The sequence below is a fragment of the Salvelinus alpinus genome, chromosome 16, assembly GCF_045679555.1.
Source record: "Salvelinus alpinus chromosome 16, SLU_Salpinus.1, whole genome shotgun sequence".
NCBI classification, from domain to species: domain Eukaryota; kingdom Metazoa; phylum Chordata; class Actinopteri; order Salmoniformes; family Salmonidae; genus Salvelinus; species Salvelinus alpinus.
The window spans coordinates 18,249,381-18,263,391 of NC_092101.1; positions in this window are offsets into that span (position 1 = coordinate 18,249,381).

Below are 14,011 nucleotides of genomic sequence, written 5' to 3' on the forward strand. Positions count from 1 at the left end.
AGGGGTGTGACTATTTATGTAAATTTAATATTTCTCTATTTCATTTTCAATACATTTACAAACACATGTTTTCACTTTGTCATTATGGAATATTTTGTGTAGATGGGTGAGAAAAAAATTATACTGTATTTAATCTATTTTGAATTCAGGCTGTAACACAACAGAATGTGGAACAAGTCTAGGGGTATGAATACTTTCTGAAGGTACTGTATTTGCCAACTGTCCACAAAGTGTGCAATTCTAGGCAATTCACATTCACACACAGCAATTCTCTATTGAAATGAGAACATTTATTTGAATTCAAAAGGTCATTAAAAGCTCTGTAGTAAAGACTAGGTGTTGTGGGTAGTGTGCTAGATTTGTAGCACCGACAAGGAACAATGGCATACAGAAATTGATTATAATTAAATGAGGGAAAAACAGTCAACTTTAATTGGTTGTTTGTTTGATATGCAAATTTGCAGCATGTGTATGACAGAATGATTATTGGGCCCCTGGCAGCACAAAACCGCAGCATTATTAAAACAAACAAGCTTGACATTCAGCTCTATGGGAACGTTTCACCCCTTTCTCATTCCCTGCAGTTCTGCAACAGCAGTTCATTAAAACCTAATGGGAACAGCAATATCTTGGCAGGCTGGGGAGCACAGGCATGGCACAGTCAACATGAATTAAACTCTACTTACATTAACATAGGAGAACAGGATGAGGACCTCGCCATATTTGCCAGGGCCCAGCTCACGCTGTCAATGCATGTTGTGATTGATTTGAGAAAAATATGTTGGCTGTACTGTCCTCAGAACTACACAGCTGCTTTGATTTCTTTCACAGCTTCTCCATTTTTATGGATGATTATGTGCTACTGTAGTCTACACATCATCCCTTCAGCAATGTACTTATGACAGAGTTTCCCAAACTCAGTCCTGGGCCACCCTGGGTGCACGTTTCGTTTTTCCCCTAGCACTACACATCTGATTCAAATAAATCAAAGCTTGATGAGTAGCTGATTATTTGAATCAGCTGTGTAGTGCTAGGGCAAAAACCAAAATGTGCAGGGAAACCTGTACTATGAGATAGGTGTTAAACCTGCTCATTGTCTCCTCCATGAACTAGGCTGCTGTGCTGAATGACAATGCAAATGAATAATACTCCTCTAGCTAGTTATTAGTCCTCAGAGGCAGGTGAATCCGACAGGTTCAGGTAGACTAATGAGTGAGGAAGCTCTGATGCAGTCCTGCAATGTAGAGAGAGGGAGGAGAGGATTTCCTCTTGACAGCTGTGCTGCCTGTCTCTGTTTGCAGCCTGCATTAGAGTTGGCCTGTGTGCCACTAGGGCATCTAATGAGCAAAGACAAACACGCTGCCCACTACCACATGCTAGAGGAGGCCTCAGGCCAGAGCTCACAAACTGTCTGTCACGGCCACCCAGTTTACGCTCCACGAACAGGCCACGGCTGTGTATACATTGTGTCATCCCATTAAGCGAGAGTAAGTGAGTGTGTTTAGGCTGTATACACTAGGCTAAAGTATTTGTTCCCATAGACACTCCCTAAATCTGAGCATGGCATAAATCTGCCACTGTTTACACCAGGGGTGGGCAATTCCAGTCCTCGAGGGCCTGATTGGTGTCACAGTTTTTCCCCAACCACATCTAACACACCTGACTCCAATAATCACCTAATCATGATCTTCAGTTTAGAATGCAATTTGATTCATCAGCTGTGTTTGCTAGGGATGGAGAAAACGTATGACACCAATCAGGCCCTGAAGGACTGGAGTTTCCCACCTCTGGTCTACAATTTAAACCAACTGTTCCACTAACACCACCAGAGATAGAGTGGCAGGACAAATGGCCATGGCTCTTCCCAGACACAGGTTCTCTTCCTCTTTACCTGCTGTTAATGGGAAAACTGGTTGTAGCCTTCAGAAAGAGAAATAAACCAGCGCAGTGGAGGTGTGTTTCATTCCATTCCATCTACTCCATTCCAGCCATTACTATGAGCCATCCTCCCCTCACCAGCCCCCACCGCACCACCGGTGACTAATCCACCCCCACTGCACCACCAACACCGCAGTCCTCCATCTTAACAGATGAAGTCTTCTCCAAAGACAGCGAGAGGGAGAACAGAGAGGCATTCGGGTCAGATATTGATAGGGCCCTCAAGGCACATAGGCAAACAGCCAGGAAGAGAGAATGCGAAAATGTGACTTCTTTGTGTTCGGGAAGAGAGCTTAAAGATTGAAGGGGGGAATGAGGGATGGTGTGTAACATGTGATTACAGTTTCAATTTGGAGCTGTCAGGCGTAAATAAGGAGTGCATGGGTGGAAGGAGATAGAGGGTGGGATTAGTGAACCCCGCCTTGCCTTCTGAGGCAGCTCTTTCCTCCCATTACTATCAAAGGAAGATAGACTTAAAACTGCGTGGAACTGGAAAGAGATAAACACAATACAGATTTTAAAAGGCAAATGTCCAAATGATGGCAACGTATGAGCCAAGTGTGGATTTATGGAAGAAATATATTTCATGAGGACTGTATTGCGTAAAGGTGCTCTGCTCAGTCCAGATACAAAGCACTCTCTCTTATTATAAGATGTTTTTAAATTGTATAATGCCCTTCATTTTGCTGGACCCAAGGAAGAGTAGCGGCTGCATTGGCAGCACCTAATGGCGATCCTTAATAAATACAAATAGCATTCCTCCTCATTCCCAAGAACTTCTGTAGTCTGTAAAGAATCCTAAAAATTCTGCTCTAATATATTCCAGCAGCAGATGTGTCAGAGAATTATACTCAGCAGGAAGGTAAAGTCATACAGGAGCTTCGAGAAAAAGGGAGATGGGCTATTCCCAGCAACAGTTTTCTACAGAGACGAAAATATATGGCAGTTTTTTCTGTAATACAAACTTCCTCTCAGCAACATGTGTATCCTTTATTTGAAAATGTTAGGTGAAGCGTCATACTGCAGCTACAGTACGAGATGCAACTGGAGGGTAACAATTGCTCATGCTGCCCACTCCTCCGGGGTTTATTTCAACTGTTAGAATGTTAATATCAATAAGCCTATTATGTTAAAAACTAGCAGAAATATGTATATATTTTTTTAACTAGGCAAGTCAGTTAAGAACAAATTCTTATTTACAATGACGGCCTAGGAACAGTGGGTTAACTGCCTTGTTCAGGGGCAAAACAACAGATTTTTACCTTGTCAGCTCGGGGATTCGATCTAGCAACCTTTTGGTTACTGGCCCAAAGCTCTAACCACTAGGCTACCTGCCCTAAACAGCAATGGCGTCTTACCAGCCTCAGCCCATGGCGGTGTGAGTGCCTCAGAACATGTATACAGAAACAACATAAAGAATTGTGCTCAATGTGTTTGGTAAAGTAATCATTTGAAATTCCAATGTGCTCTTAGAACAATAGACCACAGGCTATCTATACAGTGGGGAGAACAAGTATTTGATACACTGACAATTTTGCAGGTTTTCCTACTTACAAAGCATGTAGAGGTCTGTAATTTTTATCATAGGTACACTTCAACTGTGAGAGAAGGAATCTAAAACAAAAATCCAGAAAATCACATTGTATGATTTTTAAGTGATTCATTTGCATTTTATTGCATGACATAAGTATTTGATACGTCAGAAAAGCAGAACTTTATATTTGGTACAGAAACCTTTGTTTGCATTTACAGAGATCATACGTTTCCTGTAGTTCTTGACCAGGTTTGCACACACTGCAGCAGGGATTTTGGCCCACTCCTCCATACAGACCTTCTCCAGATCCTTCAGGTTTCGGGGCTGTCGCTGGGCAATACGGACTTTCAGCTCCCTCCAAAGATTTTCTATTGGGTTCAGGTCTGGAGACTGGCTAGGCCACTCCAGGACCTTGAGATGCTTCTTACGGAGCCACTCCTTAGTTGCCCTGGCTGTGTGTTTCAGGTCGTTGTCATTCTGAAAGACCCAGCCACGACCCATCTTCAATGCTCTTACTGAGGGAAGGAGGTTGTTGGCCAAGATCTCGCAATACATGGCCCCATCCATCCTCCCCTCAATACGGTGCAGTCGTCCTGTCCCCTTTGCAGAAAAGCATCCCCAAAGAATGATGTTTCCACCTCCATGCTTCACGGTTGGGATGGTGTTCTTGGGGTTGTACTCATCCTTCTATTCCTCCAAACACGGCGAGTGGAGTTTAGAGCAAAAAGCTCTATTTTTGTCTCATCAGACCACATGACCTTCTCCCATTCCTCCTCTGGATCATCCAGATGGTCATTGGCAAACTTCAGACGGGCCTGGACATGCGCTGGCTTGAGCAGGGGGACCTTGCGTGCGCTGCAGGATTTTAATCCATGACGGCGTAGTGTGTTACTAATGGTTTTCTTTGAGACTGTGGTCCCAGCTCTCTTCAGGTCATTGACCAGGTCCTGCCGTGTAGTTCTGGGCTGATCCCTCACATTCCTCATGATCATTGATGCCCCACGAGGTGAGATCTTGCATGGAGCCCCAGACCGAGGGTGATTGACCGTCATCTTGAACTTCTTCCATTTTCTAATAATTGTGCCAACAGTTGTTGCCTTCTCACCAAGCTGCTTGGCTATTGTCCTGTAGCCCATCCCAGCCTTGTACAGGTCTACAATTTATCCCTGATGTCCTTACACAGCTCTCTGGTCTTGGCCATTGTGGAGAGGTTGGAGTCTGTTTGATTGAGTGTGTGGACAGGTGTCTTTTATACAGGTAACGAGTTCAAACAGGTGCAGTTAATACAGGTAATGAGTGGAGAACAGGAGGGCTTCTTAAAGAAAAACTAACAGGTCTGTGAGAGCCGGAATTCTTACTGGTTGGTAGGTGATCAAATACTTATGTCATGCATTAAAATGCAAATTAATTACTTAAAAATCATACAATGTGATTTTCTGGATTTTTGTTTTAGATTCCGTCTCTCACAGTTGAAGTGTACCTATGATAAAAATGACAGACCTCTACATGCTTTGTAAGTAGGAAAACCTGCAAAATCGGCAGTGTATCAAATACTTGTTCTCCCCACTGTATGTACTGCATCAGATAGCCTTAGCCTATGACATTTAAGGCTAAATATGCATGTTCTCTGTTCTGTAACAGCTGTAATAGAAATGTATCGCCTTGATTATGGCTCCTAGTGTGTGTGTGTGTGTGTGTGTGTGTCTGGCTGTGTGTGAAAATCTACCTGAGAGTAATGTAACGATTTACATGGATCAGCGAAGCCACACAATGGCCACCCACACAGTATGCAGATTGAGGCAGAGCCGAGACAAGAGGATGGTGGGTGGATTAGAAAGCGTCAGTGAGAATCTAATTTCTCTGTGTTTTACAGGAGGATTTCACACGAGGACAGGAATTCACATGATTTCACATAATAATTCTACCAAATGAATGAACCCGATACAATACAAACCAATCAGAAGGACACAAAGAAGACACGCTCTACAATCTGCATTTACTAGAGAAATGGTATCACCGGGTGTACAGCGCTGGAATTGGTTTTTAGATTACATTAAAACTTCTCCAGGATTGGTGGGTCCCCTGCTGTACGGTTGAGCTAACGTAGGCTAATGCGATTAGCATGAGGTTGAAAGTAACAAGAACATTTCCCAGGACAGACATATCTGATATTGTTAATCTAACTGCACTGTCCAATTTACAGTAGCTATTACAGTGAAATAATACCATGCTATTGTTTGAGGAGAGTGCACAGTTTTGAACATGAAAAGTTATTAATAAACAAATTAGGCACATTTAGGCAGTCTTGATACAAAATGTAACTTCTTATGGCAGCAATCCCGGTAACGGGATCGATATGACAACAGCCAGTGAAAGTGCAGGGCGCCAAATTCAAACAACAGAAATCTCATAATTAAAATTCCTCAAACATACATGTCTTATACCATTTTAAAGCTAATCTTGTTGCTAATCCCACCAAAGTGTCCGATTTCAAATAGGCTTTTCAGTGAAAGCACCACAAACGATTATGTTAGGTCACCACCAACTCAAAGAAAAATTCAGCCATTTTTCCAGCCAAAGAGAGGAGTCACAAATAGCACCAATAGAGATAAAATTAAACACTAACCTTTGATGATCTTCTTCAGATGACACTCATAGGACTTCATATTACACAATACATATATGACTTGTTCGATTAAGTTCATATTTATATCCAAACCTCCGTTTACATTGGCGCCATGTTCAGAAATGCCTCCAAAATATCCTGAAAAATTGCAGAGAGCCACGTCAAATAACAGAAATACTCATCATAAACTTTGATGAAAGATACATGTTTTACATAGAATTAAAGATACAATTCTTCTTAATGCAACCGCTGTGTCAGATTTCAAAAAGCTTTACGGCAAAACACAATATTCAATAATCTGAAAACGTTCTACAGACTGTTGACATCTAGTGGAAGCCGTAGGAAGTGAAAACTCATCCATATCTCGTTGTAATTTCAATGGGAGCTTGATTGAAAATCTACCAGCCTCAGAGTTTCCACTTCCTGTTTGGATTTTTTCTCAGGTTTTTGGCTGCCATATGAGTTCTGTTATACTCACAGACATAATTCAAACAGTTTTAGAAACTCCAGAGTGTTTTCTATCCAATACTAATAATAATATGCATATATTAGCAACTATGACTGAGGAGCAGGCCGTTTACTCTGGGCACCTCTGTGCACCTTTCATCTAAGCTACTCAATACTGCCCCTGCAGCCATAAGAAGTTAACAGAAATGCAATGGTTTATTTGATCAGACTAAAAATGTGGGCATACACTGCTGCCATCTAGTGGCCAATATCTAAATTGCACCTGGGCTGGAATAATATATTATGGCCTTTCTCTTGCATTTCGAAGATGGTACAAAAAAAGACAAACTTTTTTTTTGTATTATCTTTTACCAGATCTAATGTGTTATATTCTCCTACATTCCTTTCACATTTCCACAAACTTCAAAGTGTTTCCTTTCAAATGATACCAAGAAAATGCATATCCTTGCTTCAGGGCCTGAGTTACAGGCAGTTAGATTTGGGTATGTCATTTTAGCCGGAAATTTTTAAAAAGGGGACGATCCTTAAGAGGATTTATTAAGTAGGCTTCATGAGAATGAGAAACCATCTCACTTGCAGAATGATGACTTTCTCTCTATGGATATACGGTGATACACACACCCATGCATATACCGTGCACTTGTCCTCACACACATGCACACGCTCCCATGCACTCACACATGTGCACTCACATGCAAGGCATGAATATCCCTGACTGGCTTTTTTTGTGAGAGAATGTGTACTGTAGAGTGTGCTGACCACTGCTACATTTCATTTAAGCCTGTTAGTGCTGCAGCCAAGCCATGAGAACAGATGAGGTGGTGTGGCGTTCAGCAGAGGGTTGCTGGCTCAGGTCCACACTGTTCTCACATCATCCAATAGCACAACTAAACCACTTTTCAATGTCTGCTTGGTATTGCTGTGGGCATTGCTATACATAATAAAACCTTGGGCAAGACAGCTTTGTGTTTCTAGTTTATATACACAGTGTACAAGACATTAAAATCACATTCCTAATACTGAGTTGCACCCCCCCCCCGGCTTTGCCCTCAGAACAGTCTTAATTCATCGGGGCATGGACTCTACAAGGTGTCGAAAGCGTTCTACAGAGATGCTGGCCCATGTTTACTCCAATGCTTCCCACAGTTGTGTCAAGTTGGCTGGATGTCCTTTGGGTGGTGTACCATTCTTGATACATACGGGAAACTGTATGAAAAACCGAGCAGAGCTGCAGTTCTTGACACAAACCGGTGCACCGTTCAAAGGCACTTAAATATTTTGTCTTGCCCATTCACCCCCTGAATGGCACACATACACAATCCATGTCTCAATTGTCTCAAGGCTTAAAAATCCTTCTTTAACCTGTCTCCTCCCCTTCATCTAAACTGATTGAAGTGGATTTAAGTGACATCAATAAAGGATCATAGCTTTCACCTGGATTCACCTGGTCAGTCTATGTCATGGAAAGAGCATTCTTAATGTTTTGTACACTCAGTGTATAGTTTATATCAGCCATTGTATTGTCAGAGCACAGTGCTCTGAATGACACCAACCTCAGAAAACTACATTTAATAGAAGAAAAAGGAAAACATGAAAATAGCTGCCATGTTGAAACCTCTCATTTCAACATTATTTCCCTTATTTGCAGCTTATGGTTTGTTGTGAGTGAAGGTAGTTGGACTCGTTTTCATGACTAGTGGTTCAACAGTCCTGCTCAGAGCCCACTGCCCACGGCTTCTTACGTAAGGATCCTGGCTGCAGTTGTCAAGTTCTGTTGGAGTCAGAGCACAGAAAAAAAGCCAGTCTGATACCTGAAACTCCTCCTGTTTCTCTATGGTCCACAGTGCTTCAAAAACACACTCCTACACTCACCCTGATAGGTCCCTGGTTCTGAAGTCTGTAGTTTAAGTCTAAGTATCTGTCATAATTTTCCCATTCCCAAACAAATAGCATGACTGGCAGAGCATTAATTCTATTCAAGATGACAAATACCAATATTGGGAGCACACAAGCATAGAGATAACAGATTGTCTTGGCCTTCCAGAGTATATATCCATCACGCTTTTAGGGAGCCATAAATTCTCTCTTGGCTGCACAATGAAATAAATAGCTGTTATTATGTCAACTGCTAGCCAAGGCAGGGCAGGATGAAAACTTAAAACACAAAAGAGTCTTTTGGTGAACAAATGATCAAAGGAGATCTAAGCTACAAAGCAATAAGGGTGTGGAATATTGTATTTTCCGATGGCATAGGCCTACGTCCTTTGAAATGATTGTCAGAAACAGAAGCTGTTTCTGCTTGCTTCACAGAGAAACATCCTCACATAAATCTCACATCATCCAAGTTTAATTTCCTGTTGGCAGACCAATCAGAAATCTCATCTCCAGACCCTAGGGCAGTGAAAACCAGCTCTCGATGAGGTTATTGAAACATGAGTGTAACACTCCACTCCTGCACATGCTCTCCCCCAGCTCCATCAGATAAAACTAAGGCGATGCTCTCATCTCAAACACAAAACTTTGGGCTGTCACTGTGTGTACAGGGCCACAGGGGAAATCCATATTTGTCATTGGTTGAATCATTTATCGATTGTCTCCCAGCATCGCTCAGGCAACTGGGAAATGGCCAGTTCTACCTCCTGTGCACAGACAGAACATGGTTTTCAGGTTTCATTAGTTGTATGTATGTGATACACATGGTAAACACCATCCAACTAATTGCTTACTGGCAGGTTCCAACAACAATAAGAAATAAAAAAAGATAAGAATACAAGCAAAGTAAATGGCTCAGTAGAATACAATAAATATTTTAGCATAAGTCTAATACAGGAAGGAACAATTTATAGTGCAATATTTATACGTGTTTTGGGAAGGGGGGATTGGGGGGCTAGTTTTAAAATTGCACAGTATTTAGCAATCATAATATGAGTCTAGTAGCAGCAGTTGTGATGTGTGAGTAGCATTAATGGTCTGTGTAGCATGAATGTGTGTATGCGTGTGTTGTAAGGTGCAGAGAATCAGAGCAGGTGGTCAGTCCAGTTCAAGTGTTCAGCAGTCTGATGGCTTGTAGATAGAAACTGTTCCGGAGCCTGTCTGCCCAACAGAAAGGGAGAGAACAGCTCGTGGCTGGGGTGTGTGGGGTCCTTGATGATGCTGCGAGCCTTATTCAGGCACCGTTTCAAGTCCTCGGCTGTAATCATCACCTGCTTCAAGGTTACCACCATCATCCCAGTGCCCAAGAAAAACAAGGTGACACACCCATGGACTGATGTTTCAGCATTGTCTCAATGAAGAGTTCGGTGTTCGACTAGCCACGTGTGACATGCACGCGCAGTTATAAGCTTGCTAGAGTGAGCGGCAGGCGGACGAGCAATATCCACTGTCGTAGTACGGCTGAAGCCTGAGCTGGAATATGAAGCTAAGTGAAGCTGTCTAGCTTTAGAAAACCATGAGTAGATTGAGCTTCAGTTCTAGAATACCCCACAGGCATTGCATTACCTTTGTTTATATTGCATAGACCCCGTAGACTGAGGAATAGGGCACTTCATGACAAATGGTCATAAACTGACAGGCTATCGACATCAGTATCCACCCCATTAATACTGCATTACTAGCATCCTACACCGGGCTGTCACATTGCACATCAATTAATCATATTCTGTTATGGGAAGAAAAATTATTAAAGTGAGGGAATGAGATCTTCTGGATGATGTATCTCAACACAGCTCTCCCTTCATCTTTTTGCAATACATTCTGGAGCGACGAGCACCTTCAAATCACTAATCCATCAGCAAGGGGCATATACAGTATGAAATTGTAATCTAGTAACTAATTGGACAATTGGATTGCACTCTCTGTGGTGCTGCATATGTTAATCAGTGTAAGCCCAGAAAAGCCTGTCTAAACGCAGTTTTAAAATGGCTGTAATTGACCATCAGATTAATAGGAGCTATTTTGGTGTTTGGATCCAGAGGCCAGAAGTTGTAAGCTACAAGCAAATGAGGTCTCTGTACATTATTCATGATGAAAGTTCAAAAAGAATGAAACAGAAAGTATTGTTTTTTAAGGAAGTACTTTTTTTTTACACCAGTTTAAATGTACAATGGATAAAAACCTGTAAAAACAGCAACATGTCATAAATTGTCCTCTCAATTATCTTGTAATAAAATCAGCATGATGTAATCAAAGTGACACGTAACTGCAGGTGTTATGGGCAGATGAGGTCTCTGAAAATGACAATCAGAACAGGCCATTCGGTCCTAATTGGGAAATATAGTGACTTAACAAGCCGTCTCCACTCTCAAACTGTGAGCCTCTGAGTGTGTGCTACTGCTCAGCCCTTTGATACACAGACAGTTTAGACATTATCCATGCATTCATACTTCACTCATTAACTTGAAAGAATCTCAGTCTGGAATGTATGCAGCAGGTGCACAGTGTCCTCTTCTGATCACAGAGTCAGGCTGAGGGGGAAAGGTGTTACTGACTACATTGGACCAGCTACTTTCAGGACTGAAAGTACAGCTAGACCTTATATTCCTGTATGAAGGTATGATAGCCACTAGGGGCACGTGGCTAAGCCAAACCCAGACAGTCTAATGGCCTTCAGTGCATCCAGATGATTTTGTTTTGATTTCATCCCAGTTTCTCTAGCTGGAATAAGGGAGACTGGGATTAAATCAAGGACACCGCCATCTTTAGTGGCCTGATTGTGAGTGACAGGGCCCTTAGGTAACCGTGCTAGTCATCTCTGGAGGGTCCCATCACGCAAGTGCACTTAAATCAACATTGATGGCCGAAAATGTGAATTCTCTGCATTTGTCCCGGTCCTTTTTACCCAGCCAGAGCCATTCCTAGCCTCTGGCCCCTGTGTGCTTAGGGATGACTGTCTCTCTGTCCCTCCTTACACACACCCAATAAAGCATTCATACAGATGGATGGCTGCTTAAATCCAAGGGGACTACTGGTCATTAGGGGGAGGTGAAGTCCTATGTGTGTGAGAGGCGTAGGGAAAGAGAAGACCAAAATAGTGAGACAGGGAGACTAAGTACCAGGACCTTTTTGTGGCTTGACAGAGTCACATTGTAATCCATCAGATAACAGCCTACAGGTCAGAGTGCATGGGGAGCAGGCAGCACCTGCTGTCATTCAGTCAAGGTGACAATGTGCAGATGGCTGCAGTGTGCTGTGCCAAGTTACAGGGGGCCTGAACAGTGCCTCTACATTAAGCATCCTGTATGGAGGTTAGTGTGGGCATCTGGATCATGTAAGACATAAAAACACCACTGCAAATGTAACAGTATTACTTTATGGCCGTCCCCTCACCCATACCCGGGCGCGAACCAGGGACCCTCTGCACACATCAACAACAGTCACCCACGAAGCATCGTTACCCATCGCTCCACAAAAGCCGCGGCCCTTGCAGAGCAAGGGGAACCACTACTTCAAGGTCTCAAAGCGAGTGACGTAACCGATTGAAACGCTATTAGCACGCACCACCGCTAACTAGCTAGCCATTTCACATCAGTTACACTAACACAGCATGTAAACTGATTACATTCATTCGAGGGACAAAGTGTCACAAAAGCACACTAGAATAATTGCCCACAACCGTGCACATCTGAAACTATGCATGGACTTTCACACATGACCCTTCCCAGTGCTGTTTCAAAGCACATTGCAGTTGAAAGGCAGGGTGAGAGTGCTGGTGGTGTAAAGCCATGCAGACTCCATAGCTAACTAGAAACAGGTGGAGCCCAAGACTGAGCAGGCTCTCCTTCAAACACCCAGAGAGCCAAGGGAATCCCCAGGGACCAGTAACATCTTTGTGTTTAGCGCACACTGCTCCCCTCTCAGCAACAACCCCACCATCCTCTTCCTACCCACATCCAAAAACAACCAGCTTTTAATTCATTCCAATTCTCAAGGTCATGTCTAGCTCCATTCTGAAGATCACTGGGGAAAAGCCTAAAATATAGTAAGGCAATCAAAAAGGTTCTGCCAAACATCTGTTCAACCTACAGTATACATTTTCACTAGTATCGAAGTTGAATACAAATTTGGTTCTCGGTTTCATATTGCATATAAAAATGTGTCTACTGCATGTTACGTGTGCACTCACAGCTCATGTTTGATTAGACAGAACATGTAGAGCGAAGACTCACCCACTGCAGTCGGCAAGCAGATGAAACAGGCGAGCACCAGGAATACATTGAAGGGGCTTCAAGTGCTCTACACCACCTCCTACCCACCCCTCTTGCATTGACCACAGTCCTCTTCAGCCTAGAGCTTGGCACCCTGGATGTGCATGTGCCCTTTGCCCTGTCAGACAAGTACCACAGAGTCATGTGGCTTTCCTCAGAGCCTGTGGGATACTTTCTCAGTTAACCAAGCTTGTATTTTAGCAGGAACACAAAACAGTTTAGCTCCTGTTTAACATCATGTATATTCGTAAGCGTAAAAGGTGATGGGCAAAGGTATGCAGCACAGTAGATTGTCAAAGTAGAGGTCAGCATAATGAGTGGAGCATTTAGCCTGTGGGTGGTAGTGGCATCATTACATGCACTGAACAGTTTTGACAGCCAACCTAGAAACAAGCCACAGGACTTTGCAATTATATATCCATTGGAAATATAAACTGGTTGAGATGAGGCTACAAAGTCACCAAGTACCACAATGTTTTAATATGCACGTGTATTCATCCATAAAGTAGACTGGATGGAACATGCCTTAGTGTACAAGTCATTCCTGCAGCTCAACTGGGATCTTAACTTAGACTTTGTGGGCTATACTCGGCCTTGTCTCAGGATGTTAAGTTGGTGGTTGAAGATATCCCTCTAGTGGTGTGGGAGCTGTGCTTTGGCAAAGTGGGTGGGGTTATATCCTTCCTGTTTGGCCCTGTCCAGGGGTATCATCGGATGGGGCCACAGTGTCTCCTGACCCCTCCTGTCTCAACCTCCAGTATTTATGCTGCAGTAGTTTGTGTCGGGGGGCTAGGGTCAGTCTGTTATATCTAGAGTACTTTGCCGGTCTTATCCGGTGTCCTGTGTGAATTTAAGTATGCTCTCTAATTTTCTCAGAGGACCTGAGCCCTAGGACCATGCCTCAGGACTTCCTGGCATGACTCCTTGCTGTCCCCAGTCCTTCTGGCCGTGCTGCTGCTCCATTTTCAACTGTTCTGCGGCTATGGAACCCTGACCTGTTCACCGGACGTGCTACCTGTCCCAGACCTGCTGTTTTCAACTCTCTAGAGACCGCAGGAGCGGTAGATATACTCTTAATGATCGGCTATGAAAAGCCAACTGACATTTAATCCTGAGGTGCTGACTTGCTGCACCCTCGACAACTACTGTGATTATTATTTGACCATGCTGGTCATCCATGAACATCTTGGCCATGTTCTGTTATAATCTCCACCTGGCACAGCCAGAAGAGGACTGGCCACT